This window comes from Toxorhynchites rutilus, chromosome 2, assembly GCF_029784135.1.
Source record: "Toxorhynchites rutilus septentrionalis strain SRP chromosome 2, ASM2978413v1, whole genome shotgun sequence".
NCBI lineage: Eukaryota > Metazoa > Arthropoda > Insecta > Diptera > Culicidae > Toxorhynchites > Toxorhynchites rutilus.
The window spans coordinates 248,116,527-248,138,581 of NC_073745.1; the positions used below are offsets into that span (position 1 = coordinate 248,116,527).

Consider the following 22,055-nt stretch of genomic DNA (forward strand, 5'->3'; position numbering starts at 1 on the left):
ACACTATACGTCGATTATATGCCAAATTTATATCGTCTGGTAGTGTTGGTAATGCCAGTCATCTGTCCAGACAACGACCAAGACGTTTCGACGAGAATATTGATGCCGTTCGAGCCAGTATTGCGGGAGCGTTATCGGACTATGATAACCGATTTTTTATTGCCATTTGTTCGTGAAAATGAATTGGACAATTACTGGTTCCAACAGGACGGCGCTACATGCCATACAGCGGCTGCCACGACCAAATTATTGCGCGAAATGTTCCCCGGAAGATTAATATCGAAAAACGGCGATTATGACTGGCCACCGAGATCACCTGATTTGACGCCTCCTGACTTTTTTATGGGGATATTTAAAATCCAAGGTATACACTGGTAAACCACGGACCCTGGCTGCGCTGAAAGACAATATCCGACAAGAAATTGCTGCCATATCGGCCGAAACATTGGGCAAAGTGATGGAAAATGCCAAAAAAAGGGCACATTTTGCGGTCAAGGCCAGAGGCGGTCATTTACGAGATATCATAATCAAAAAGTAGTTAGAACAAATCTCCTTGGACCAAAATAAATGAATTTCAAAAAAAAATTTTAAAATTCCACTTCTTTACTTTGCTATTGCAAAAACAAATCCTTCCACTTTAAATGGCCCACCCTGTAGTATAATATATCGCAATAACGATTTTACGTAACATGTATTTGAAATTCCTTAATATTTCGTTACATTTTTGTTAGAGTGAACCCTCTTGAGCTTGATCTTGGGTAGACTGTACAATTCGTAGTTGCTCTCCGTGATTGACCTGAAAAAGCGAAATTACACGAAGGACACACCGAATGACGCTTGGGAGTAGCAGATCATTCTCACTGCACAAGTATCGGTGAATAGAATTTTTGAATTGTTAATAACGACGTCGGACACGTCGAAACCCGGGAAACCTGATAAGGTCACCAAGAGAACTCGTCTAAAATTAAACGTAGCGGAGATATTTTCTATTATTCGTTGCACGTATGCACTTATATAATTCAATTCAAGGCGATGGAGCGATGGACTATCTTTGGACAACCTGATGAGGTCATCGAGGGAACTCCTATAAAATTGATCGTACCGACAATATATTCCGTTATTTGATGCCACACAGAGATAATCGAATTTAACCGTATTTAACGATTGGGAACATTATGTTCATATTTATATATATGTCATATATGTTCTAGAATTTAAAATGTGCTGATTTGATTCTATTTACTATTATTATAATGATAGCTGATTGAGTCAGTCTGGTTTTGAGTTTTTGCAAACGATAGCGGAATAAAAGATTCTCACTTTGACTCACATTGATTTTAAATATGAATGATTACCTGCAATTATTTATTGTATTCAAATATAAAAAAGATTCCTTCGGGGAAAGAAATACATTCCATCGTCATACATAACAAAATTATATGCTGCTACAACGATATACGTGCATATATTCATGCAAATTCTAAATTAAAATAAGAATAGCATGCCGGTAATTGCATTAGCAAAGCCGGTAACAATGTGGAGGATATGGAAGTTATTGAAATTATGCTTTTGCTCGCTGTGCAGTGCATCGTTCTTCCATAATGATACAAATATAATTTATACCAATACATCATTCAGAAGAAAATTTCCATTCGTGTGATGGATAGTCTGCTAATCATAACAAAGCTCTCAATATTGCACTATCAAAGACTTTACCAGTTGTGGTCGGGATAGCGCAACATAAGATATATTCTATGAAATTTAATTAAAAATGTGAGATTTTGTAGATGTATTGGCAAAATAATCTCCTTATTGTATCGCTAGTAGCTATATTGTTTTCATTCTCTGGCGAAACTAATGTGTGTAGACCATCGCGTGCATTTCGGAATGGTTTAAACATCGGAATGGTTTAAACAGTTTAAACATGGAACCAATTTTTCGAATTTTCAGTAAACTCTATGTAACCTTCTAGGTATTGTCCTAAAGCTTCAAATTATACTTTGGAATTCGTTCTACGATAACCCGTTGCTTCAGAACCGATACCACCAGCAAGGTACTGATTTTCAGACAGCATCTACTCATCCAGCTGTCAACAGCATAATAATCATTATTTGTGCACACAAAAAATGGAAAAAACATCTTCAGATATACCTTAAACAATAACCAAAATATACGAACACTTCACTTTATTCCTAACATCATTAAGACGAAATTTTCGATTTTGCTTTCCTACCTGCACAGTTGTCAATAAATTTATTATTCCTAGGAATCATCTGGTGAAATCTGTTGTGAAATAACTGGACAAGAATCGGATAACATCGAAATGGTCAGAAAACATAGGAAGCCTGCAGTGATTGGGTAAACAATATCGTTAGACCCGAAATAATTTTACGCTTGGATCCCGTTTCATTTCGATTCGCTTCTGCATGGTCGATAATTTTTACTCCAGCTTCATGAAACCATCCGAATTAAATTTGAATTCAAAATCGTTTATTCCTATCTAATTTGCTCGAGGTGTAGACCTCGATTCCTAAATAACAATCAGAATAATTGATCATTACCGGTTCGCCACATTCTATTTGTTATCAATTGGTAAACCGATAGTTTGACAATTCATAAACATGGCTTAGCTCTCGAAGCGATTCAAGAATAAAATAGTAAAATCCTCTCCGGTACTGTTAACTCACATCGAGCCATTGCGTGGTGCATTCAATTTATGGTCAGATAGTTTTTGTTGGTCAGCACTCGATTTCATTCCATGCCTCATGTAACTCAGTTGTTTGAATAATTTCCTGTGCAAAATCAGTCCGTTTTTAATTTCAATAGCCGTTTATCCGTCCCATTTTTTTCCAATAAAAAACTTGCTTACACACAATCAATTATGACTGTAGTTATAATTCCACAACAACAGACAAATCATATAGTTTCGAAGCGACGTTTTTTTACTGGGGTACGGATGTAGTTTGGCGAGCTCTACAAGATTCAGCGTCATGGGTTCGAATCTCAATTGCAATATGCTGCCATATGTGTGTTGAAAGAGCGTTCGTCTCCATCAAATTTCAAAATAAAAGGGGTCGCATATTTGTTTGTACACAAAACCTGATCTATGTTGCTCACTAGTGAAGTTCGCGCTAAAATGTAGCCAACAACAGTTCTATAAAAATCGACACCGTAATGAATTGTCGGAATATAAGCCCACCCGAGCATGGTAATACTGGTTATGCCTCGCTGCGTAATCCCCGACAAAAAATGGTCGTAATTTCAATTTTCCCCATTCGTTGGCCGTTGATCGAATGCTTTCCACCCTTCAACCAGTTCGCAACAGTATTTCCGCGCCCGCGCCTCTTTATTCTCCATCGTGTGTGAGTGTGTGTATGGTCGACATTTATTGAATTTAGGTGGAACCAAAATTTAATCCTGGTGGCACTGTTGGTCGTTTTGTTGCAATTTGTACCTCGTGTGAGCGTATGTGTATGTGTGTGTCTCTGTGTGTGTAAACAGTGCGGGGTTGTTCGAAGGGTTTTGATTACGGTTTTCGATTTCCATAATCGTCAACAAATTTACCGCTCATGTGAACCGTGCTGTTTATTTGCTGTTTGCGTGTGAATATCCAGTTCGACGCTTCCAGAAACAACAAACGGAAAGCGAGTTGCTGTGCGAATAAAAGGTGGATTCGCAGACATGACAGCATAAAAACCATGCTTAGTGTAATTGATTAAGCCTCCCTGTTGTACATAGAATTGAATTTCTAGAAAAAGCTGCGATTGTAGGATTTAAATTGATTGTTTGAAACAAGTGCTACCGCACCATCTGGGGTCCCTGTGATAGTAATTAATTGTGGCCTGCTGGTTTTGATTTATTGTTCCCCCGCTGCTGGACCTTCAATCACAATTAAATCCGTTTAAGTGTTATGAAATAACCAGTAAAATAAATGGAAATGTTTGAAAAAAGTGGAAAGATAATTATGAAAATTAACGTTGATCAACTTAGTTCCGGTTGTGAGAACATTTTTGAAAGAAAAATGTGGTTTTTTAGCAGCGTTCATTTCCCTCGATGCCTAATTCAGCGCAAGAGGTCAAGGATTTGACCACTGTCATACAGTGGAATTGCAGAAGCATCATCCCTAAACTAGACCAATTTAAATTTTTAGTTCACAGTTCTAACTGTGATGTATTTTCTCTCTGTGAAACATGGCTTTGTTCAGCCGACGAGCTGAATTTTCACGATTTCAACATTATTCGCCTAGATCGTAACGACTCGTTTGGTGGCGTACTATTGGGGATCAAAAAACGTCACTCCTTCTATAGAGTCACTATCCCATCGATTACAGGCATTGAAGTTGTCGCTTGCCAGATACAAATCAATGGCAAAGAACTCTGCATTGCTTCGATATATATTCCTCCCAGGACTACTGTAGGCCGCCATCAGTTCTTTGATATTATCGAGGCATTGCCGGAGCCGCGGTCAATCTTAGGTGACTTCAAATCCCATGGAACAGCATGGGGGTCACTCTACGATGACAACCGTGCCACGTTGATTTATGATCTGTGCGACAACTTCAACATGACAGTTTTAAATACTGGGGAAGCAACTAGGATAGCCAACCCTCCTGCACGGGCAAGCATGCTAGACATATCTCTCTGCTCTTCTTCATTATCCCTGGATTGCACATGGAAGGTAATCCAAGATCCCCACGGTAGTGATCACCTACCAATAATTTTATCGATCGCCAATGAATCAAAATCTAGTGAGTCAGTCGATATTGCGTATGACCTCACGAAGAATATTGACTGGAGAAAATTTGCAGAATTAATATCTGAAGCAATCATTTCGATGCATGAACTTCCTCCCCTTGAAGAGTATAATTTTATATCAAGTTTGATTTACGATAGCACACTTCAAGCTCAAAAGAAACGTGTACCGGCTACCACTTTCCGACGTCGTCCTCCATCACTTTGGTGGGACAAGGAGTGTTCAAAGGTCTACCTTGAAAAATCATCCGCTTTCAAAAAATTCCGGAAAACTGGACTAGTGGAATGGTTTCGAAAGTACCAAGCTCTAGAAGCCAAACTAAAAGGTCTGATTAAAGCAAAAAAGCGTGGATATTGGCGGAAATTCGTCAATGGTTTGTCAAGGGAGACCGCTATGAGTACTCTTTGGAATACGGCTAGGAGAATGCGTGGCTGGAACCATACCAATGAAAGTGAGGAATACTCTGACCGTTGGATTTTCAAATTTGCAAGAAAGGTTTGTCCCGATTCCGTTCCTGCACAAAACGTCGTACGCGATATTCCGCTCCAATGCGATTATGAGAATTTTTCGATGGTGGAATTCTCAATTGCCCTCCTCTCATGTAACAATTCAGCTCCGGGGTCGGACAAGATTAAATTCAACTTGTTGAAGAATCTTCCCGACTTGGAAAAACAGCGTTTGCTGAACTTGTTCAACAAGTTTCTGGAGCTGAATATTGTCCCGCATGACTGGAGACAAGTGAGAGTGATAGCCATACGAAAACCCAACAAGCCGGCTTGCGATCACAACTCGTATAGGCCGATTGCAATGTTATCCTGTATTCGCAAATTGTTAGAGAAAATGATTCTACTTCGTTTGGACAAGTGGGTTGAAGCGAACAATTTGCTGTCAAATACGCAGTTTGGCTTCCGCCGAGGTAAAGGGACGAATGATTGTCTCGCGCTGCTATCTTCTGAAATCCAAATCGCATTTGCTCGCAAAGAACAAATGACTTCCGTTTTTCTCGATATCAAAGGGGCATTTGATTCAGTTTCCATGGAAATTCTCTCAGAGAAGCTTCATAATCGTGGACTTTCACCAATTCTAAATAATTTCCTGTACAATTTACTGTCAGAAAAGCACATTAATTTCTCTCATGGCAACTCAAAATCTTCTCGTTACAGTTTTATGGGCCTACCGCAAGGCTCCTGCCTAAGCCCCCTCTTGTACAGTTTTTACGTCAATGATATGGATGATTGTCTCACTAGAGACTGCACGCTGAGACAACTTGCAGACGATGGAGTTATTTCCATCATGGGTACTAATCCCGTCGCTCTGCAAAAGTCGTTGCAAGATACCCTGAACAATCTGTTCACGTGGGCCCTCAAGCTGGGTATCGAATTCTCTACGGAGAAAACTGAAATGGTCGTTTTTTCTAGGAAGCACGAACCCGCCCAATTCCAGCTTTACCTATCCGGCAAAACGATCCAACACTCTATGTTTTTCAAATACCTGGGTGTATATTTTGATTCTAAATGTACCTGGGGGAGACACATTGCGTATTTGAAACAGAAATGCCAGCAAAGAATCAATTTTCTCCAAACAATAACCGGGACATGGTGGGGCGCCCATCCAGGAGACCTCATTCAGTTGTACAAAACAACGATATTATCAGTGTTAGAATATGGCAGTTTTTGCTTCCGATCAGCTGCCAGGATTCATATTCTCAAGCTGGAGAGGATACAATATCGTTGCTTGCGTATAGCCATGGGGTGTTTGCATTCGACACATACGATGAGTCTCGAAGTTTTGGCAGGAGTACCCCCGCTTACTCTTCGGTTCACAGAATTATCCTACAGATTTCTCATCCGTTGCAAGATCATGAATCCATTGGTGATTGATAACTTCGAAAATCTACTCCAACTGACTCCTCAGTCAAGTTTTATGTCTTTATACCATGAGTACCTTACCCACGACGTGCACCCTTCACCAGGCATCTCCAACCAAGTTTGCTTCCCATACTTTTGCAATTCCTCTGTCATTTTTGATCTGTCCATGCGACAAAAAATCCATGGAATACCAGATCACCTACGCTCCAATGTTATTCCGTCGATATTTTCGGAAAAATATGGGAAAGTTGGATCTGATAAAATGTTCTTTACTGACGGTTCATACATAAACGGGTCCACTGGCTTCGGCATCTTTAATGAAAATTCCAGTGCCTCTTTCAAACTCAAAGATCCTTGTTCCGTGTATGTCGCAGAAATGGGTGCGATATACTATGCTCTAGGGATCATTGAAACACTGCCCATCGACCATTATTTTATTTTTTCAGACAGTCTCAGCTCAATAGAGGCAATCCGCTCAATGAAGGTTGATAAACGCTCATCTTATTTCCTAACAAGAATAAGACATCTATTGAGTGTTTTGGTCGAAAAATTATTCAAGATTACCTTAGCATGGGTTCCCTCTCATTGCTCGATTCCGGGGAATGAGAAAGCGGACTCGCTAGCTAAGGTGGGCGCTTCAGAAGGCATACTTTTTGAAAGGCAAATTGCTTATAACGAATTTTTTCACATTCCTCGTCAGGACACACTCGTTAGTTGGCAGCGCATGTGGAGTGAAGATGAGTTCGGTCGTTGGTTACACACGATTATCCCTAAGGTTTCGACGAATGCTTGGTTTAAGGGATTGAATGTCGGTCGTGATTTCATTCGCGTGATATCTCGGCTTATGTCCAATCACTACAACCTAAACGCGCATCTCTATCGCATTGGGCTCGCAGCAAATAATTGTTTTTGATTGTGGCGATGGCTACCACGACATCGAGCATGTTGTCTGGTCGTGTATCCGGTTCCATGCTGCTCGCTCTCAGCTCTCTAGAGCACTGAGAGCACAAGGCAGAAAATCGGATATCCCCGTCCGGGATATCTTAGGTAGCCGGGATCCTGATCTTCTGCTTCATCTATACCTGTTCCTCAGAAACGCCGATGTCAACGTTTAATGATGTTTCCTTCGTTGTGTCCCCGTTTCATATCCCTCCTATCCGATCGATAAACTTTTACATAGTCGCGGCAATACATACACACACTCTTTACAGATGCACGGGCCGAAGGTTGTGCAGTCCACTGATCATTCAACAAGAGCCAAAGGTTGTACCGCTCATGACAACTCTACACGAACTGATGATTGCGCCGGCTAGTGACCATTCTATCCTGGATTCCTCGAGTCGAGAAAGACGCACCACGCTAGATATGGGGTACAGACTAGGGAGCGTTGCTGATTAATGGTCAGCTGCATCCCAATAGGAAGTAGCCCGTGTCGGGCACACGTATAGAGCATCGAAGACTGCAACATACCAATTATGAGAACACTTGTAATACTAACCTCGAGCCAACCGCGAGTAATCGGTTACATATTACTAACATAGTTGTAAGACAAAAATTGTCAAAATATTGGACTCCCGGCCCCGTCAGGCTAACGCCACATGTGCCTTAATAAAAAATATATTTTGGAAAAAAAAAAAAAAAACTTAGTTTTTGACGGATTCCATCCCAACTCGTCTTAGGAGTTGGCAGCACCTTCTCAGCAGGCTTACCTACAGGGTTATCTACAACATAATCTGTATTTATACAGATTTTTCAGTCTTTGGAATCCAAGAATCTGTAGTGACAGATTTCAGATTTTTTTTTTATTTATATAAATTTTTCAAATTTTTTTTCCCGATATTGGTAACGGTTTACAATAATATTTTTATGACCATACCAATTTCATCCATATTGTATTCGAATTAGTCTGAATGAGAGTCATTTCTTTTCGACATTTATAACGTGATGTCGTGCTTTCTCATGTTCGATCTAAAGCGAATATATGCAAAAGTCTGCTTCATCGGTTAGTGTTAAACTGAAAACAGTTTATCTTTTTTCTACTAAATTACAATGAATGTGAATTCCAAAAGTGCTGTCGATAAAATCTATTTTGTGTTTCAGTTGTTTAAAGGATTGAAAATATCTAATAGAACCATCGATATGTTTTATTCATATATTTATTCCTTTTCAGTTATCAACAGGTTTAAATAGAATTCTAATAATAAAAAAAATATTTTAATTTTGGTTACGGAGAAGGTGGTTTTTATTAATTCTCTTGTTACATTGAAATCAATGAGCTTGATACGTTCATTGAATACGCGAGCCATGCTTGCAATCATCGTTACGTTTTGACGTCGGATTGCGTTTTCGGCAGCAGCAGTACAAATAAGAAAACAAAAATAATATCGGTTGCGTCACGTGAATTCTACATTTTTGAATTGAGACCTTTCATGATGGATTCACGATATGTTGCACCAATCGGTTTGGATAGTCCCTTACAATCTATTGAAATATAATAATACGGTTTCCTATAGGTAATATGTAAAATAACGTTGAAAATAGAACTTTTACCTTCCCATAATTAGTGAAGATCGCATGGAGTTTCTCTAACACGTGCTGGAAAATCAGTTCACCCATGTTAGCGAATTTAATTAACTCAATTCAGGAATTATTGTAGCTGGAATCCATCGTTAATCGTATGATCGTAACCTAGAGATGTTCAACTAGGACAAAACGAAGTTTGAATCAATAGAACGACTCAATGACCAAACCTATTTTACTGTTTTCTTACAATGCTTTTGTATTGTTTATTGATATGAAAAAAATAAACACTCGTTTTCACTCAGATCAATCGGAAAACCAGAAAAATTTATCACAATCCCTTGAGCAATAGAAGTAAGATCAGACATTGGAGATTTCGATTGATGTCTGAATAAGACACAAGATATCTGCGTCGATATTTAAGATGCGGAAACATTGGAATTGAATTTCTAATAAAAGCTGCGATTGTTGGATTTAAATTGATTGTTTGAAACAAGTGCTACCGCACCATCTGGAGTCCTTGTGATAGAAATTAATTGTGGCCTATAATAACTATGCAAACCAAATTCAAAATCTAAGATTAAGAGATAAATATATTTTTTTGTGGGAAATGTAGGATTTTTAAAATATTTTTTTTATCTGTTTTATAGTGACTTTTCAACTCATTTTTGGAAGAATGTCGGGAGTGAGAATTGAACTCGTGACCTTTAGCGTGAGAGGCATGGATGTTACCACTACGCCAGATCGCCTCCTTTTAATTTTTTTATTTGAAATATAAAAAAATATTTTAAAATATTCACATTCAAAAAATATAATATTTGAAAATTTTAAATTCATTTTTTTCCCAAAACCTTTTTTCAATTTTCAAAAAAGTAATAAAAAAGCAGTTGCTTCTAAACTTTCACAGCATTATAGAATAATATCCGAAAGTATAAACAAGCGACTTATATAAAATAACAGCGTAGTTCTACGTCAACAATACGGTCGTATCTTGGACACAACCTCTTATAATTTTTTTTTTATAGAGGTGAGGAACGCTCTACCAGCCTTATCTGGGAAGGGTTAACCCAGACGTCGAGTGGGGATCGCACCCACAAAAACCAAGCCCTCTACTCGTTGCCTTGTTCCCCCTGGGACCACATCTAGGCGACTACTTCAGGGGGCGGCTGTGCTCATGCACTCTTCGAGTTTTCAACACTGACTAGCGTTGTCCTTCCCTTTTTCTCAATATTTTTTCTCTCTATTCGCTTTTCATTCCACTGCGCTTATGTCCTCTTCGCAGGCATCCATTTACCCGTCGAGACGTGTACCGATTAGGAATTGCCCTCCAACTTGACGCGCAACCCGTCACAGTCACCCTCGCGGGATTTCTCACCTGTCGAGACGTGCACCGATTAGGAAGCGCCCTCCAACTTGACGCGCGCCCCGTCACAGTCACCCTCGCAGGATTTCTCTTCCCAGCGGAGCGCCGATTAGGTAGTGCCCTCCAACATGACGCGCACTCCGTCACGGCGGCTCTCGGGGGGTACTATCCGATACTACAGCCGTCTCAATTGTTCATCTCTTATGACGTTATCCGCATGCTGGTCGCGCCTCCACTTCCGCTGTAGCTCGGACATGATATATACGATTGCACTGCGTTCCAGGTGCCCTCGTCACGACACATTTCCTCCACAATGTTCCCAGCATGAAGGGTAGGCAGCCCCTCGTGCACTGTGGTGAATATGGGACATTCGAATACGATGTGTTCCGGTGTTTCCTCCACATCTCCACACTCCGGACAAAGAGGCGATCTTGCGTGTCCGAACCGGTGCAGATACTGCCTGAAGCAGCCATGACCAGACAAAAACTGCGTTAGATGGAAATTGACCTCTCCGTGTTTCCTGTTCACCCAGCCCATTAGTGTCGGTATGAGCCTGTGCGTCCATCTGCCGTTTTGCGCCGCACTCCACTCTTGCTGCCACCTAGCCATCGACTCCGCCCTCATTAGCTTCCGGATTCCTCTGGTTCCCCTCCTCCTATAGCACTAGCTGTCCTCCGCCAAGATGATGTCTATGGGGACCAACCTGGCTATGACGTAGACCGCTTCTGTTGACACGGTTCTGTACGCACTCGCGACTCGCATCGCCATAAGCCGATACGTACTATTCAGCCTCCTCGTGTTCCGCTGAGTTTCTAACGCCGCGATCCAGGCTGGACCACCGTAACGTAGTGTCGATGAGGAGACACTGGCCAAGAGGTGCCTCTTGCTGCTGCTTGGGCCAAAGTTGTTGGGCATGATTCGTGTCAGTGCATTGATTGCCTTCGTTGCTTTTTTACAAGCGTAGTCGACGTGACTGTTGAAGTTCAGTCGATCATCGATCTGCACCTCCAGGTATTTTAGGTCTCGCTTCGAGGTTATCGAGTGCTCTCCAATTGTGATTTCTGCACGTTGCACTGCGCCGTCTTGTGGTGGGCTATCTGCAGTTTCACACTTTGCATCCACCTTCCGATCATGTCCAAGCAGCCTTTCGCCAGGTGGCCCAGCAGACGTTTATACTCTCTAACTTCAGCAACTTGTTCGCTGCGTCCGTTGAGAGACGAATCGTTGCGGTCTGCGTCCCGCGATACGCCTTTCTTAGTCGGATTTTCATCGGAACTTTGCCCTGGATGTTTTCCTCCTCCAACTTCTGACGTAGGTCTATCTCGGTGGTGAACAGACTGAGGTTCCTGCATTCTATCGTTGCCTCGGAGGATAAGGCCCTTACGTTCGCTCCATCGCCGAGAACCCTTTCTACAAGATCCTTGAATGCTGAGCTCCTGATTTCTGGGTCTCTCTTCAGCTCGAACAGCATTTCGCCATTCTGGGTGCGCCTGGACTTCACCACGCTCTCCTCCAGTTTCTTGAGGCCAGGGTCCTCTCGCATTTTTTTAAAGAGATCAGCGTATGATACGTTGCTCTTCGCTTCGACGAGGAGTGCATCGCCTTTGTCTCTCGCCCGCCGAGGATTAGGCTTCTTGTCTTTTGGCCCCTGCCACTTTTCATTCTCTTTCTTATTTTTTTTCCACCATTTTCACTTTTCTCTCCCTCTCTTTTTTGTCGTTCCTTGGTTTTTTCTTGTTTTTTTTTCGTAACCGTGCTCCAGTCGTTTCTCTTGCTATCGGTGCCGATCTGGTCATCGCTGTCACCCAGCTCTTCGCTGTCGCCCTGGGCGGCACTATCGTCTTGATCATCGTTGACGTGATCGTCCTTGCGTTTTTTGAGCATTTCTTCTTCTGCTGGTGAATCCTTTTTTCTTTTTTCCGAACTGTTTCGACGAATCTTTGGCGTCACTTGTCCAGCTGCAGCTCTTTGCAACGCTTCTGCGTGTGCTTTCTAGGCGGTTTTCGTCCTTTCGACGAGTCCATCGTGCTCCTTCAAAGCTCGTCCCAAGAGAGATCTTATACCCGACATCCTGGTCTTGATCTCCTTATGCACGTTGGGTTTGTCCTGCACGAAGGTGTCGAGTTCTTTGACCCTCAACATGATCGTGCTCAGGATGCTATCTCCAGTCAGCCCTCCTTCCTGGGTTAAACTACCGCTGGACTTTGGCAGGAACAGGGGATTGATCCCCCGACTTTGCTGGGTCTCAGGTATTCCTCCATTACTGCCGCAAGGGCCTGGTGTTTCCACTTGTTTGAGTATTGGCGATCGCAGAAGCTTTTTACTACGAATGAACGCGTTGGCTTGGTCACCTGTATCCATCATACTGTCTCTTCGTTCTTCGTTGGTTTTGTAGGTTGTCTTCATTTTGGTTGGGTCCCAACTTCGGGCCGCTATCTCCGCTCGTTGTACATAGTCGCCTTTTTGTGATCCCATGGTTATCTATGTAAGCAGTGAGGCCATGCAGGGGTTGACACGGTCCTTCATGGGGACCGTGTTCAGAGCCGGATCAGCGTAAGTCAGGAATGTGACATCTGATGCCTAGTACCTAGTGCCAAGGCCTAGACGAGCATCGAACGTACCCGAAGACTTGCCAAGTTGTTACCGGGACGGGGGCAACCGTACTATTAACCCACACGCCATTTCAGGTAGGTGTCACCCTTCCTTACTCAGGGAGCAGAATAGCACGACTGTCGGCTTTTAGCATCGCATGTTATCCGTTTCCGTGTCTTGTCCGTTTTTCATGTCATACCAGTATGTCGTAATCAGGATCTTACTGGCGTCGATCCTGATGTGCTCGGCACTCCTCTCGTTGCTCCTGTACACGGTATTTCCCCCGTGCATTCTCCATAGGCTTTACCGCGCCCTTACTCGCGTTGTCACCCGATTAGTCGCCTTCTACGACAGGGACAGGGACGTAGACCCGAAGTGCTATTCTAGGCCGGCAGCTCCACGGCTGTCTACTCTCTACTCTCTACTCTCTACTCTCTATTCTCTGCCCTCCAACATGACGCGCACTCCGTCACAGCTACTCTCGTGGGGTATGCACCATTTTGATCATGGTTTCATCCTTGATGCTCGCTCCTTCGAAACGTTCGCAGTGTTTCTCCATCCAGGTCACGATCAGGCGTTGCCAGGCAGGCATTTTTGCTCTTCTCCGTGGCAAAATCCGGTTACCTGTCGAGACGTGCACCGATTAGGAAGCGCCCTCCAACTTGACGCGCGCCCCGTCACAGTCACCCTCGCAGGATTTCTCTTCCCAGCGGAGCGCCGATTAGACTCTCTACTCTCTACTCTCTACTCTCTACTCTCTACTCTCTACTCTCTACTCTCTACTCTCTACTCTCTACTCTCTACTCTCTACTCTCTACTCTCTACTCTCTACTCTCTACTCTCTACTCTCTACTCTCTACTCTCTACTCTCTACTCTCTACTCTCTACTCTCTACTCTCTACTCTCTACTCTCTACTCTCTACTCTCTACTTTCTACTCTCTACTCTCTACTCTCTACTCTCTACTCTCTACTCTCTACTCTCTACTCTCTAATCTCTACTCTCTACTCTCTACTCTCTACTCTCTCTACTCTCTAATCTCTCTACTCTCTAATCTCTCTACTCTCTACTCTCTCTACTCTCTCTACTCTCTACTCTCTACTCTCTATTCTCTACTCTCTACTTTCTACTCTCTACTCTCTACTCTCTACTCTTTTTTATTTTTTTTAAGTGACGGGAAAGGAAATATGTGCCTTCCTTCCCAGATTTGTTCCATCCTTGTAAGGGGAGTGCTAACCTGCTCTCCTGTGTATGGTCTATCTGTGGACATTCGAACAATAGGAGCATTCTCACGCAGAAAATGGCTACATGTGTTGTGTATCGATAGAATAAAAATACTCTTACGCATAAATAGCTACTGTGTAGTATACAAGATATAAAAATGTATACGAATAAATTCGACTCTGTTACAGCTTAATTGTCAACTGAGCCTATTAAAATAAACAGATGGGATAAAAAAAAATAGTTTCCTTCGAGGGCAATACACTGGGTATAGCGAGTTTCCAACATTTCGATTTCCTTTCTGTACTACGAAACGTCTAAGTCTTCGAAATATGCATCAGTGCCACTCTGCCGACTGCCTATTGCACTCAGGAGTGTGGTAATGGATCAATCGATGAAGATTTTATACTGATATTCGCCGAGAGTTTAGTTTACATTGTTGCTTTTGTAGTCGCTAGAGACTTCAAACTCGGACAGTTCATACACCTCTAGTTTATTCAAATATAATCATATATAGTTATAATTATAATTATAATTCAAAGCATCATAATCATCATCTTCATCATTGTCTATACAAGCAAACTGCGATGACTCTTGTACTTAATCGAGAGAATTTCACATACATTGGCGCAGATCGCTAAGCCCTTTAGAGCCCCATGTTTTGTTCAACAAAATGCTTTAGGGATATATATTGCTTGAAAGCTATATATTGTGCTATAGTCCGCTCGGTTCCCGAATATGCATGTGTTGTTTGGGCACCATGTAGCAGTCGTGCTACAAGTATAAATATTTTCCGGAGGGTAGCAGTCCAAATAAAACGGACTGCTATCTATCACATCTTGCACACAACGATGTGCATAAGTTGTACACAATCGTTGTGTGGTTGGACGCAAGCGCAGCGAATCATGTTCCGTCACACATATACATTTCAAGGTTGAGTGGACGAGGTACCTCGCAATTGGGTCACTTATGCGCGGCTTAGCGAGAGTTCCGAGTCAGGTTTCGAGAGGCGATTCTGAAACTCGCGAGAATGCTGACTCAACCTGACTCATGAGAGCGGACAATCGTTTCTTTGCTCTGTTTCGAACCGTGGGCTGGGGGAAGTTCGCGGATTTGAATAGAACATTATTTGCTTTAGCAAATATTGTTCTCCGGGGGCAAAGATCAGGCACTAATTGTGTTCTGAGGAACTGGGGATTTTTGCTCACCCATTTCAACCTGATTCGTGGAACAGACAGGAGTGCGTGATATTTTTCGTTGTCGCGTCGCGGTGTGTTTAGCCTTGTAAGACTCGTTAAATGGTTTTGTTCAAATGTGGTTAGTCATTTTTGGTTTTTTTTCTTTGATTCTTATAGAATGGTGATCAGGAATTTAAAATAATAATTCCTCAGTGTTTTGTGTTGTGTGAAATATTTCCAAAAGGTAAATTATTTAAATTATATATAGGGAAGGCATGAATTTAAATGCGTCGAATAGCCGTTCGACGGCTTTTTTTATTAGGATTTAAAAATCCAGAGGATCTCGGCTGACCGGAACCGCTATTAACGGTTTTGTGCTCGGCGCACCGCAACATCACCTCGTACCATCGTGGACCGCACTTCTGACCCCACGTGTTGGGTTGGAATTCCCGATAAGAGCGTTGTATAGTCGGAAGGAAGCTGCTACGACACTACAGCGCTTCAGGCAGAGCCAGCAAACGCGTGAGTACCTAACCCTTAATATACATGGCCATGTGGGTAGGTACTCTTTTTCTAAATTGAAATCAAGTTTGAATGAAGTGATCACGAAGCAAAGCATGGCAGTGCGGATGAATGGATGCCGGTTCGTCGTTGATATATAGGGATTAGATTAGGGAAATGTATGTATAGAATAGGTTATAAAATATATAATTGATGTTAGAGAAATGTGTTAGTTGATTTTTTTGAGGATATTGTTGTGTTTGGAGAAAACCGTTTATCGAGCTTCGCGTCGTCTTCGTTGTAGATTTTTGTTTGTACTCCAAGTGTGGACTGCTTGGGATTCTCAGTCCATCTCGACTCTTGTTCTCGGAAGCGATTGGGAAGGTTTGGGCGGCAGGAGGAACCAGGGGAAGACGCTTTGGTGTGCGTCTCAGTGCCCCGGTAGAATCCGCGAACTTTCTCTCGTTTGTGTTGTTGGATACAGGGCAGAGAAACGGGAACGCGAGTTGTAGGTGTCAGGAGGAGTCAGCTATTAGTGAGTTTCGGGATCGATTCAAGAACCCGCCCTGAGGTCGGAATTCTTGCCGGGCAGACAGCGAGTGAGTGGCCCTCTTACGAGGTGGCGCTTAAGCCACTCACTTTGAATCCCGTGTGACGGAACCAGTAGCTGCGCTTCCAGCGCGCTACATTTGGCGCCCAACGTGATTTAGGGCTTACCGGAAATTTTGAGTGCGCTACATTTTGGCGCCCAACGTTAATTGGGGTATATCAGGGATATTAGCGCGCCACTCTTTGGCGCCCAGCGTTATTTGGGGTGTACCGGAACATTTGGAACGCCACATTTTGGCATCCAACGTTATTTAGGGTTATCCGGAAATATTAGTGCGGTGCATATTTGCAATCAAAAGTTTTGAGATTTTCCGGAAATATTTTTGGAAATTGGTATGCTACTTTTTGGCGCGCAACTGATTTTTTTTCGGAAATAGTTATTTTCAAATTTGTGTACTACATATAGGAGTTTATAGAAAAATAATACGTACTATTTTTGAAATTTATATTTATTTATTTTAGTCTAGTGGAATTCGAGTATTTGTTTTACGTTGGAATATTTGTGGGAAATTGTATTGTGTGTGTGATATTTGTTTAAATTATTTTCTTCGTATATTATATATTCACTGTATTTTCTGTTAAATAAAAATTATTATATCTATTATTTATTAATTTATTATTATAATACTGCATTATTTCACAATGAGTTCCAAATTTCCGCACGCGGATCACCTTTACAATGATGAGGTGGACTACGAATTGATTATTAGAGGAAAATATGAGGAAACTAAAAGTGATTTGGAGACGAAATATAGGCTACTGAGAAAACTGTTTCATGAGGACATGAAGGAAAATAGAGAGTATTCTTCACGTTTCACAATCGATCAAGAGTTCGATCATATTGCGGGTAAAATTGATAGTTTGAGAAAAATATTAGAAAAAGAAAAAGATGAGAAATCTATTTCACGATTGAAACATTACGCGTTAAGAGTGTCTCGTAGTATTGCTGAAGATGCTCAATCACAACAGATGCGTAAGGAGCTTGGACAAGATATTAGAGAATTGATCAATAAATTCAGTACCAAGAAAAAACCTGAAATTAAATCACCTAATAAGGCGTACATATTTGAACCGCAAAGTGAAGTTCGAATAAGCGAGCATGAAAAAATGCAAAACGTAGAGCAGGAAAACGCAGCGTGCGGAGGTCAACCTCGAAGTCTGGAAAAGCATGACCAGAATAGAAACTATTCATCAACAACGGAACACACTAAAGTGTTCAGTGAGAGCCTCAAGCGAAGTCTAGGTGCAATTCCTAAAGAACGTCAGACACAGAGTGCAGAGCGCGTGGTAGGGAAAAGTGAGGAAGAAAAACAAATGTTAATTAACCGAATTGCGGAGCTAGAGCAACAGCTGTCGTTGATGCTGGGTTCTATGCAACAGAGGGAAGAACCGGTAAGGAATCATACAAAGCGAGAAGTAGAAAGTAATAGAATATTTGACCGAAGAGACCGTGACAATCAGGGTAGAAAAACCCCCGAACGAGAAACGAATATAAGAAATAATCAGTCTGAATCGTTTGTCAGCGAACAGCGTAATATGAACCAGAGGGGTAGAATGGAGTCAGGGCCAGAATATATTTACCGAACAGAGCAACGAAATGTACCAGAACAGCGATATTCTAGTAGGAATGATAGCCGACGAAATGAGCTAGAAAGGCAACAGGCGGGCAACGCACGAACAGACCGTAACGCAACTGAAGTTCGTCGAGATCCCAGGCGGATACACCACGATCGATTGAATCGGAATGATAGTTCAAAAGAGCGATCTGATGAAGAATATTACGATAGACAAAGATCACGTAGAATACCGAGAAATATTCGACAAATTACCGAATTGGAGATTCAGAACGTGGATCGCCGCATGGAAAAATGGCATCTTACGTATAACGGAGATTCTCGTCAGCGATCTCTGGAGGATTTCCTCCACAAAATCCAAAGGCTAGCTCGCATGGATAGAGTATCGGAAGATGTTCTTTTACAGCGCATTCATACGATCCTGAGAGGTGAGGCGTATGATTGGTATCTCTGCTACGCAGATGAATTTATTGATTGGAGTGATTTTGAGGAGCGGATCCGATATATGTACGGTAACCCTAACAAGGATCAGGGGAACCGCCAGAAGATCTATGAGCGGAAACAGATGCGAAACGAATCATTTTTGTCGTTCAAAATGGAAATCGAACGACTGAATAAGTTGTTGACAATTCCTTTGGATCAGCGAAGAATTTTTGAAGTGATATGGGACAACATGCGTCCTCATTACAGATCGAAGCTAGCATGCAAGACAATCACCGACATGAGGAAGCTGGAATATTACGCTTATCGTATCGACGCGAATGATTCAACGTTAAGATACAACAGAGATGGACCGTCAAGAAGTTCCAATCAGGTTCACAACATCGAGATCGAGCGGGAATCCGACGATTCGTATTCAGCTTGTTCAGAAGAAGAGGAAGTTAATGTGGTGGATAAAAGACACGAGAGAGATCGACGATCTAGAGACGCTGCAAGAACACAACCACAAAATAATCAGGAAGTGAGACAGAGCGAGAGAAGAGAGAAGCAGACAGAGCCGCTATGCTGGAACTGTAGAAAACGTGGCCATTTCTGGAGACAATGTAGAGAGGAAAAAAGAATATTCTGCTACATTTGTGGGACACTGGGAGAAACTTCGATTTCTTGTCGAAACCATCCGCAAGCTAGGCAAAATTTTCGTAACAGACAGTCGGAAAACTAAGACGGGAGTGTAGAGAAGGGAACATCAGCATTCCGTCCAGCAGTTTAGTTCCCCAACCGACTATAACCGAGGAGACTTTTCGTAGCCTGTTAGAGATTGGTGTACACAGGGAAAATTGTCCCCATATAACTATACATATTTTCAACCAGAAATACGATGCTTTGTTAGATTCGGGGGCAAGCGTTTGTGTGACCAGCATTACCGATATAGCAGAGAAAAATGGACTGACATTACAACCAAGTCCCCTTAGGATTGTAACAGCCGATAAAACCGTCCATGAGTGTTTAGGCTATGTTCAACTACCTATGGTTTTTCGAGGGATTACCAAAATTATTCCAACCTTGGTTGTTCCGCAAGTTTGTAGACCGCTGATATTGGGTTACAATTTTTGGAAGTCATTCGAGATTCAGCCAATGATTAAGGGTCCGAGAGGATTAGAGACAGTAATCACTGAGGAGAAGAGCAACAAAAGAGGATGCGAAATTGAGATGATTCAATTTTCGCTTTTGCCCATTGAATCACTACCAATGGTGAAACGAACAGATCCAGACGAGACATTAGACATTCCAGCTCTGGAGTTGCCAGAACCGTCCAAAGTCACACCAGAAACGATCGAAACGGAGCACGATTTAAATGAGATAGAGCGAAGTCAGTTGACAGATGTCGTGAGAAGATTTCCGTGCACGACAGAAAATCATTTAGGTAGAACATCTGTAATTCAACATGAGATCATCCTGAAGGAAGGAGCAGTACCACGACGACAACCGTTTTACCGGTGCTCTCCAACAGTACGAGCGGAAATGGACGCCGAACTTGAACGGTATAAGAAAATAGATGCCATCGAGGAGTGTACGAGTGAGTGGGCCAGCGCTTTGGTACCCGTTCGAAAATCGAATGGAAAACTCAGAATATGTCTGGATTCCCGAAAAATAAATGCCTGGACGAAGAAAGACTCCTATCCCATGCGGAATATGGGAGACATTTTCAACAAGCTGGGAAAGGCAAAATATTACTCAGTCGTGGATTTAAAGGATGCGTATTTCCAGATTCCACTTAAAAAGGAATCTAGGGACTATACGGCCTTTAGGACTTCTCAAGGACTATACCGGTTTAAGGTTTGCCCATTCGGGCTGACCAACGCGCCTTTTACGATGAGCCGTCTAATGGATAAAGTCATAGGGTTTGACTTAGAGCCCAACGTGTTTGTCTACTTGGACGACATAGTAGTAGCAACAGAGAGTTTCGAGGAACACCTTCGGCTCCTCAAACTAGTGGCCGAGAGGCTGAGTAGAGCGGATTTGACCATATCTTTGGACAAAAGTCGTTTTTGTCGAAAGCAGGTGACTTATCTGGGTTATCTTTTAACAGATGAAGGCGTATCGATTGATAATTCCCGAATATCCCCAATTCTCGACTATACACGCCCACGAAACATAAAAGATGTCCGCAGATTGTTAGGTCTTGCAGGGTTTTACCAACGTTTCATCTCGCAGTACAGCAAGATAGTTGCCCCGATATCGGATACGTTGAAAAAGGCAAAGAAGAAGTTTGAATGGACCGATGCTGCAGAAGAAGCATTTGGAAAACTGAAATCAGCTTTAGTGTCAGCTCCAATCCTTGGAAACCCGAGTTTCAAACATCCTTTTGTCATTGAATCAGACGCTTCGGACAACGCGGTAGGAGCAGCGTTGATCCAGGAAATAGACGGACAATCCAGAGTAATTGCGTATTTCAGCAAAAAACTCAGCAGCACTCAACGTAAATACGCCAGCGTTGAGAAGGAGTGCCTAGGAGTGTTGCTTGCGATAGAGCATTTCCGTCATTTTGTGGAAGGAACGCGGTTCAAGGTCGTGACCGATGCAAGAAGCTTGCTATGGCTTTTCACGATGGGTGTAGAGTCAGGCAACGCAAAGCTGTTGCGCTGGGCTCTCAAAATACAGTCCTACGATATACAACTAGAATATAGGAAAGGAAAAAACAATATCGTAGCCGATTGTCTCTCGCGATCAGTGGAAACAATATCTTCGTTGCCTGTGGACCATGAATATCGAAAGCTTGCTACTCAAATTCTAAATGATCCGGCGAAATTTCCTGACTTTAGAGTAATTGACGGAGAAATCTTCAAGTTTGTGAAAACCGACGGTAAAATAGAAGACGCGAGATTCCAATGGAAGAGCTACCCGCGAAAGGAGAAACGTGATGAAATAATTCAACATGTGCACAACCAAGCTCACCTCGGACCTGACAAAACATTAGCTTCTGTCAAGGAGCGTTACTTTTGGCCCTATATGAGCAGCGAAGTAAAACGATTTTGTCGAAACTGCATGAAATGCCAGACGAGTAAAGCGACAAACCAAAACGCAACCCCACCAATGACTATCCAGAAAAAAGTTGCCGAGTATCCATGGCAATTCCTCGCTATGGATTACGTAGGCCCATTGCCAGCCTCAGGGAGGAATAGAAATACGTGTTTGCTAGTCGTAACTGACTTGTTTAGCAAGTTTGTATTGGTACAACCATTCAGACAAGCGACCGCAGAATCGTTAACCCGTTTCGTCGAAAACATCAATTTTTTATTGTTCGGGGTCCCGGAGGTTATACTCTCCGATAACGGTTCTCAATTCGTTTCGTCAAAGTTTCAAGAACTGTTAACCAAATATCACGTTTCACATTGGAGAACGCCGAATTATCATCCCCAGATCAACGACTCTGAGAG

The 22,055-nt window shown here is 42.3% G+C and overlaps 1 non-coding gene across 1 annotated transcript; it reads right to left on the reverse strand.

Moving 5' to 3' along the window:
* Positions 1-14,259: 14,259 nt before the first annotated feature.
* LOC129772433 (U6atac minor spliceosomal RNA) lies at positions 14,260-14,353 on the reverse strand. The gene has a single exon (XR_008742628.1). It is a non-coding gene; the product is annotated as a U6atac minor spliceosomal RNA (small nuclear RNA).
* Between the last annotated feature and the right edge of the window lie 7,702 nt (positions 14,354-22,055).